This window comes from Aquarana catesbeiana, linkage group LG02 (assembly GCF_042186555.1).
Source record: "Aquarana catesbeiana isolate 2022-GZ linkage group LG02, ASM4218655v1, whole genome shotgun sequence".
NCBI classification, from domain to species: Eukaryota; Metazoa; Chordata; class Amphibia; order Anura; family Ranidae; genus Aquarana; species Aquarana catesbeiana.
Genome location: NC_133325.1, coordinates 341,939,031 through 341,946,719, shown reverse-complemented (window position 1 = coordinate 341,946,719; position 7,689 = coordinate 341,939,031). Strand labels below are relative to the sequence as shown.

General features: G+C 43.2%; 1 long non-coding RNA gene across 1 annotated transcript in view; it reads left to right on the top strand.

The window, feature by feature from the left end:
• The first annotated feature begins 2,496 nt into the window (after positions 1-2,496).
• Positions 2,497-7,689, top strand: part of LOC141129906 (uncharacterized) — an 83,726-nt gene continuing 78,533 nt past the window's right edge. Inside the window, exon 1 of the long non-coding RNA XR_012241901.1 lies at positions 2,497-2,633. This is a non-coding gene — a long non-coding RNA (uncharacterized lncRNA). The remainder of the gene's footprint in view (positions 2,634-7,689) is intronic.

Below are 7,689 nucleotides of genomic sequence, written 5' to 3'. Positions count from 1 at the left end.
CTTCCTTCCATCCTTCTCTCCTTCCTTCCATCCTTCTCTCCTTCCTTCCTTCCATCCTTCTCTCCATCCATCCTTCTCTCCTTCCTTCCATCCTTCTCTCCATCCTTCCTTCCTTCCTTCCATCCTTCTCTCCTTCCTTCCTTCCATCCTTCCATCCTTCTCTCCTTCCTTCCTTCCATCCTTCTCTCCTTCCTTCCTTCCATCCTTCTCTCCTTCCTTCCTTCCATCCTTCTCTCCTTCCTTCCTTCCATCCTTCTCCTTCTCTCCATCCTTCTCTCCTTCTCTCCATCCTTCTCTCCTTCCTTCCTTCCATCCTTCTCTCCTTCTCTCCTTCCTTCTCTCCATCCTTCTCTCCTTCCTTCTCTCCATCCTTCTCTCCTTCCTTCCTTCCATCCTTCTCTCCTTCCTTCCTTCCATCCTTCTCTCCTTCCTTCCTTCCATCCTTCTCTCCTTCCTTCCTTCCTTCTCTCCTTCCTTCCTTCCTTCCATCCTTCTCTCCTTCCTTCCTTCCTTCCCTCCTTCCTTCCCTCCTTCCTTCCTTCCATCCTTCTCTCCTTCCTTCCTTCCCTCCTTCCTTCCTTCCATCCTTCCTTCCATCCTTCCTTCCATCCTTCTCTCCTTCCTTCCTTCCATCCTTCTCTCCATCCATCCTTCTCTCCTTCCTTCCTTCCATCCTTCTCTCCATCCTTCCTTCCTTCCTTCCATCCTTCTCTCCTTCCTTCCTTCCATCCTTCCATCCTTCTCTCCTTCCTTCCTTCCATCCTTCTCTCCTTCCTTCCTTCCTTCCTTCCATCCTTCTCTCCTTCCTTCCTTCCATCCTTCTCTCCTTCCTTCCTTCCATCCTTCTCTCCTTCCTTCCTTCCATCCTTCTCCTTCTCTCCATCCTTCTCTCCTTCTCTCCATCCTTCTCTCCTTCTCTCCATCCTTCTCTCCTTCCTTCCTTCCATCCTTCTCTCCTTCTCTCCTTCCTTCTCTCCATCCTTCTCTCCTTCCTTCTCTCCATCCTTCTCTCCTTCCTTCCTTCCATCCTTCTCTCCTTCCTTCCTTCCATCCTTCTCTCCTTCCTTCCTTCCATCCTTCTCTCCTTCCTTCCTTCCATCCTTCTCTCCTTCCTTCCTTCCATCCTTCTCTCCTTCCTTCCTTCCTTCCTTCCTTCCTTCCTTCCTTCTCTCCTTCCTTCCTTCTCTCCTTCCTTCCTTCCTTCCCTCCTTCCCTCCTTCCCTCCTTCCCTCCTTCCCTCCTTCCTTCCTTCCTTCCTTCCTTCCTTCCTTCTCTCCTTCCTTCTCTCCTTCCTTCCCTCCTTCCTTCCCTCCCTCCTTCCTTCTTTCCTCCTTCCTTCCTTCCTTCTCCACCCATCCCCCTTTATTTCTCTCTTTGTGACAGCCTACCAGAATAGGTAGGATCTGTGAGAGCAGCTTCCCTGTGCAGCTCTGCTTAAGGAAAATATATCTTTATTATGCCCACTTACCTACCCCCTGTACTGTCCACTCCCCTATACTATACCCTCCTAATACAGTTCATTTTCATGTCTAAGTGTTGCCTAAGGCCTCACAAAGTCTAGAGCCGCCTCTGATTTCAAGCAACTTAAACATCAAGGCATAAACCAAGGATATGTATCAGCGTGTAGAAGCCCATCCTTACTATAACTATTGCAACTTATTAGCCTCTCCACACAGGTAAAGAGCACCTTCTGAACACCTGTCAGCAGTTTGCTTAGCCACACTCTGAAAAGCGATTCCCCACAGATCACATGTCAGAGCTAGTGTCTAGCGTCAACCTAGCCTACAACAACATTCTTATCATAAACATGTAAATGGCATGAAATACAGGCATACCCCACTTTTAAGTACACAATGGGGTTTATTTACTAAAGCTGGAAAGTGCAAAATCAGGCTCACTTCTGCATAGAAACCAATGAGCTTCCAGGTTTTATTACCAAAGCTTAATTGAACAAGCTGGGGTTAGAAGCTCATTGGTTTCTATGCAGAAGGGAGCCCGATTTTGCACTTTCCACCTTTAGTAAGTAAACCCCACTGCCTACTTAAAAGTGGGGTATGCCTGTAGACACATGGAAAAAAATACTGTGATAGAAACAGGCATTCCTAAACGTAGGTACCACATACTGGTTCCTGGTATGCATCCCTTCGATAGAGGAAAAGCTGCTTCTATCAGAGCCATCAAACTCTGGTGATCTGTCTCATTACAGATTAGCTTTAAAGGGTGACTTTCACATTATTGAAGATTATGTTTCACTTGTAGGTTTTACACAAATAGTTCTACTGCCATCTTGTGGTGAAAATAGTATATGCATTACAAGTTGATTTATGTACAAGGGTTTCCAGTATTATTTATTAACAAAAATGTAAAAAAGAGCAAAAACTTCATTACAAACAAAAAAAACTGTATGTAAAATAAAAGATGTACTGTGGAGAGCAATGTTTACTGACATTTTGCCTATTATTCTTATAGAACAATGAAGCCATTGTTATAAGAAACCAAATTTCTGACATTTTTCGGAAAATGCAAGTTGTCTGATGATACTTTGATTCAATACTATCAGTTACCAGTCTGGAAGTATGCAATTATGGGCGTTAGAGAAAAGTCAAATCTCCTCATCTGTATACTTGTTCCAGGTCAGTGATTCAAAATGTATTAATGCCCTTTGATTCCTCCTGTATTGAATTGTATTGTAACTGTACTGTCTGCTCTCATGGCGTAAAGCGCTGTGCAAACTGTTGGTGTTATATACCATAAATACTGTATAATAATAATAATAATAATGCAGTGTGGGGTTTCCAATTTGCAGGAGGTGGAAAGACATTCCTGAAGCATGCGAAGTTACTTTTACATAACAATTATATGTATTATGGTGGTATGGGAAGTAGACCAAAGTTGATGTAAAGCCAGGTACACACGATCAGAAAATCGTACGAAAAATTACATATTCTGAGCGATCGTACAATAATCTGATCATTATTACAGAGCTTTCGAGAGCCGATCAGGACCGTTCATCCAATATTATTTGATGGGACATGCACAAAATTTTTTTTTTTTCGTAAGATGCCAGATCGTACGATTTTCGTTCAACGACTTGCCGACCAGCCACAGTCATATGGCGGAAGGTCGGCACGTTCCCGCAAATTGCCACCGGAGGAACCTGCTGTACAGCGGGGGACCCGATGAGCATGGCTGGTGACCGTGATATCCGCCGGCCACCTGCGATTGCAGGAACAAGAGCTGGAATGGGGATCTGTCAATGTAAACAGACAGATACCCATTCTGGCAGGGGGGGTTAGAGAGAGATCTGCTGTTCCTAGTAGGGTTGCACCAAGTACAAGTACCGATACTTTTTTTCAAGTACTCGCCGATACCGATTACAGATACTTTTTTTAATGTCAAGCGACAGTTTTCAAAGCACAATACAGACTAACGATATCTTCTTTATAATTATAAATAACTGTGACTGTAACTGGCAGTGGCACTGATGAGGAGGTCCTAATATGCAGCAGCGCTGATGAGCACTGATAGCTTGCATTGACTGATGGGCACTGATTTGCAGCACTGATAGGTGGCACGTACTGATGGGCACTGATTTGCAGCATTAATGGCTGGCACTGACATGCAGGACTGATAGGTGGCACTGACTGAAGGGCACTGATTTGCGGCACTGACGGCTGGCACTTATGGGCACTGATAGGTGGCACCGATATGTGGCACTGACTGATGGGCACTGATTTGCAGCACTGATAGGTGGCACTGACTGATGAGCACTGATATGCGGCACTGATGGATGGCACTTATGGGCACTGATAGGTGGCACTGGTATGTGGCACTGATTTGCAGCACTGATAGATGGCACTTATGGGCACTGATAGGTGGCACAGATATGTGGCAATGACTGATGGGCATTGATTTGCAGCACTGATAGGTGGCACTGACTGATGGACACTCATATGGCTGGCACTTATTGATGGGCACTGATATGCAGCACTGATGTCTGGCACTTATGGGTGGCACTTATGGGCACTAATAGGTGGCATGATAAAATAAAATCCACTATAAGTGATGACAGAGTGAGTACAAGAGCCCATCTTGATACACCCTGCACTCAGTCTCAGTAAGCCTAGTCAGAATGCAGCAGCTGACATCTTGTTACACCCAGCCCATATAGTTAGTGAACTATATGGGCTGGGTGTAACAAGATGTCTGCTGCCGCCTTGTGACTGCAGGCTACTGAGGCCAAGTTCAGGGTGTACCAAGATGGACGTTGCTGTGTACAGCCTCTGATGGAGACTCGGGCCGTCACATCCGTTAACGATTCTGACGGCCTGGTCACCGATGCACGTGGCTGCATGCGGCTGCACACGGCTGCGACCCACATCCCTGCCCACAGACTTACCTTCCCCTGCACCTCCAGACTCTGACTGTGCCGCACTCTGCCTTCTCCCACCCACTCCGCCCGCACACTGACTTCCAGTATCGGGTGAAGCATCGGGAGCATTTGCCCGAGTACCTATCGGCGCCAATACCGATACTAGTATCGCTATCGATGCAACCCTAGTTCCTAGTGATCAGGAACAGAGATCTCTCTTCTCCTCCAGTCAGCCCAGCCCCCCAGTTAGAAACACTCCCAGGGAACACACTTAACCCCTTGATCGCACCCTAGTGTTAACCCCTTCCCTGATTTATACAGTAATCAGTAGCTATTTTTGTTTAAGTGTCAATGGTCCCAAACAAGCGTCAAAAGTGTCTGATCTGTCCACCGCAATGTCGCAGTCCCACTAAAAATCAGATCACCAACATCACTAGTAAAAAAAAATTTTTTAAAAAGGCCATAAATATATGCCCTATTTTGTAGACGCCATAACTTTTGCGCAAACCAATCAATATATGCGCTTATTGCGATTTTTTTACCAAAAATATGTAGAAGAATACATATTGGCCTAAACTGATGAAGACATTTTTTTTTGGGGGGGGGGATATTTATTATAGCAAAAAGTAAAAAATATTGTTTATTTTTTTTCAAAATTGTCACTTTTTTTGTTTATAGCGCAAAAAATGAAAAACCACAGAGGTGATCAAATACCATCAAAAGAGCTCTATTTGTGGGGAAAAAAGGACATCAATTTTGATTGGGTACAGCGTCGCATGACCACGCAATTGTCAGTTAAAGCGACACAATGCCGTATCGCAAAAGATAGCCTGGTCATCAAATCTTCCGGTCTGTAAGTGGTTAATCAGTACAGCTGTCATTCGAAAATGCATTTCAAATGCATTACAACGCATGACAACACTTCCGAAGTTTTATTCTGTCGTACGAGAATTTTTGTGACTTTAGTAAACGCTTCAGATTTGATCGGAGATTAGAATGCAAAAAAAAAATCCATCAGATAATCTCATCGTGTGTAACGGGCATTAGTATCTGACCCAGAGCAAGTATGTAGATCAAAAAGTCTGGACCCTCGATTGATGCTTTAGGTTATGACCCTAAAAGCACAAAAGAAATTGAATCAATATGACAGCTAGACGACAAGCATTTTCAAAACTCTGTGTGCCTGCACATGTACCTTTTAAAACATAACTCCAGCCAAAGCATTTATTATTATTATTATAGTTATTTTACGATAGAGCCGATACTACTGCTTTTCGCATGAGTTGCTTGCTTGGTAGCTTTTTATTTGTTTAGGTTTAATGTATCCTAACTGGTGCTCCATTGATCAAAATGCTTTTTTTGATCAGGTTTTGGAAGCTTTTAGTCTAGGATACAAGTACCAGACAGAATAGATTTAAAGTTGAACTTTGTAAAACTAAAATGTCCTCCCTTGCAGTGGGACTGCACCCACCCACTCTGTGGGGGTTAATGCTTTTTTTATGTCTGGGGGAACGGGTACAGCTGTTTTACTTACCTGATCCTCCTGTACATGGCCAGACTAGTCTGTGCAGCCTCTTCTCCCTTATCCTCCAGAGGTCTAAGGTCCCCTGACATTATCAAGACCAACGCAAGGACCATAACTCTGAATTTGTGGATGCCAAAGGACAGTCCACTGCCAGAGCAGAGGAGCAAAGTGTGGCAGGGGAGAAGAGGATCGGGTAAGTAAAAGTGCTTTAACTGCCCCAAAGACTAATGTGTATCCCTTGTAGTGTGGGTAAGTAGGGCGTTTTAGTTTTCCGGAGTTCAGCTTTTTTTTTCAAACATCCATTTTTTTATTATTGTGGAACACATTTAAAAGGTAATGACAAAAAACCATGGCATAATGATTCAGCTTTTTACACACTCCGGGGTGTTCCTGGTTCGGAGTTCAGCTTTAACTCACGTCTGCAGAAAAAATATAATTTAAGACAACAAATATGAGTTAAGAAGTGGGAGTGCCTTTCATAGTGTAGTATTTAAAATGTCAAATATTTATGAAATTAAAATTGTGCTTACATTAAAAACTTTCAAATCAGCTCAAGAAATGACAAGGTAAGTTAAGAAATGGAAACCTCAAAGACTGCCAAATAGAAGAGTGACAGGTTCTAATTAATAACGCTTAATGGAGAGCTCCACTATTGCATGAAATGGAAAATACATTTTCCTGACTATGCTGTGGTTAAGCATGTGCAAAAATATAGTAATAAAGGATGTTTTACCTGCTAAGACCTACCCAAGTCCTTAGTGTGCCATGAGTTCACCTAGCAAAACCATCAACCAGAATAATGAGTTATTGGCATATGCCAAGTCTTCTTTTTAGGGTAATGCAGAAAGGGAGTTGTACATATCTTGGCAAACCTGGAGTTATACTGTATTTTCTTGTTAGTGCTGTGGGTCATATACTTGTTTTGCACAGCACCATCTAGTGGCTGAAGGAGAGACATACATGTGTAGGGAATGAAAGCAGAACGTCAAAGCAGTAGTAAACTCTGCTTGGTCATTTTTAAGGCTTACCTGTAGATAGAATTAATATCTCCTAAACGTGCACCTTTTAGGAGATATTCACACTAAATGCAGCCAGTTACATGTACATAAGCTCTGAAAGTACGGCATACCTTGCCAGACCTTCAGAGCTTTGTGCCAGTATCAAGGGCTCCCACCCAATTTCATCACGGCTCTGACCGATCGTATAGCCGGAGTGCGCGAACCTGGAAGGAATACCGGGGGAACATGTTGGCCCTCTCACCGGTGACAGACCAGCGCTGGAGGGCTTCATTCCAAGGTGAGAATTTCATAATATAAGTACCTGAAATAAATAAATAAATAAAAATAAATAATGTGCTAGTATGCGATGCATACTAGTACATTATGCAATTGCCTTACAGGTATTTTTTTTTTTTTAAAACATCCAAGGTTTACAACCACTTTATTCTCTCAGTCAATGCTATTTTTAATTCTTATGCTACTAGGATTAGTAAATAGATAAGAAAGCATATTATATTTACATAATTTTAGGTTTTAGGCCCCGTTCACACCTATGCGCATTAGATGCGGCTTACACCACATTAAATTCGCAGGACATTTTAAAATACCTTCATTTGAATGCATCTGGTTCACATATGTGCGTTGCATTCGCACTGCGCATTGCCCAAAAAAACGTGTGCGTTTTCTGGGCATTGCTGAGCGAATTACAAGCACATTATCTTCTATGGGAACGTATCTGATTCGCAGATGCATTCCGTTGTGAACAGGCATTCTCTCCTTCTCCTCACTCAGGG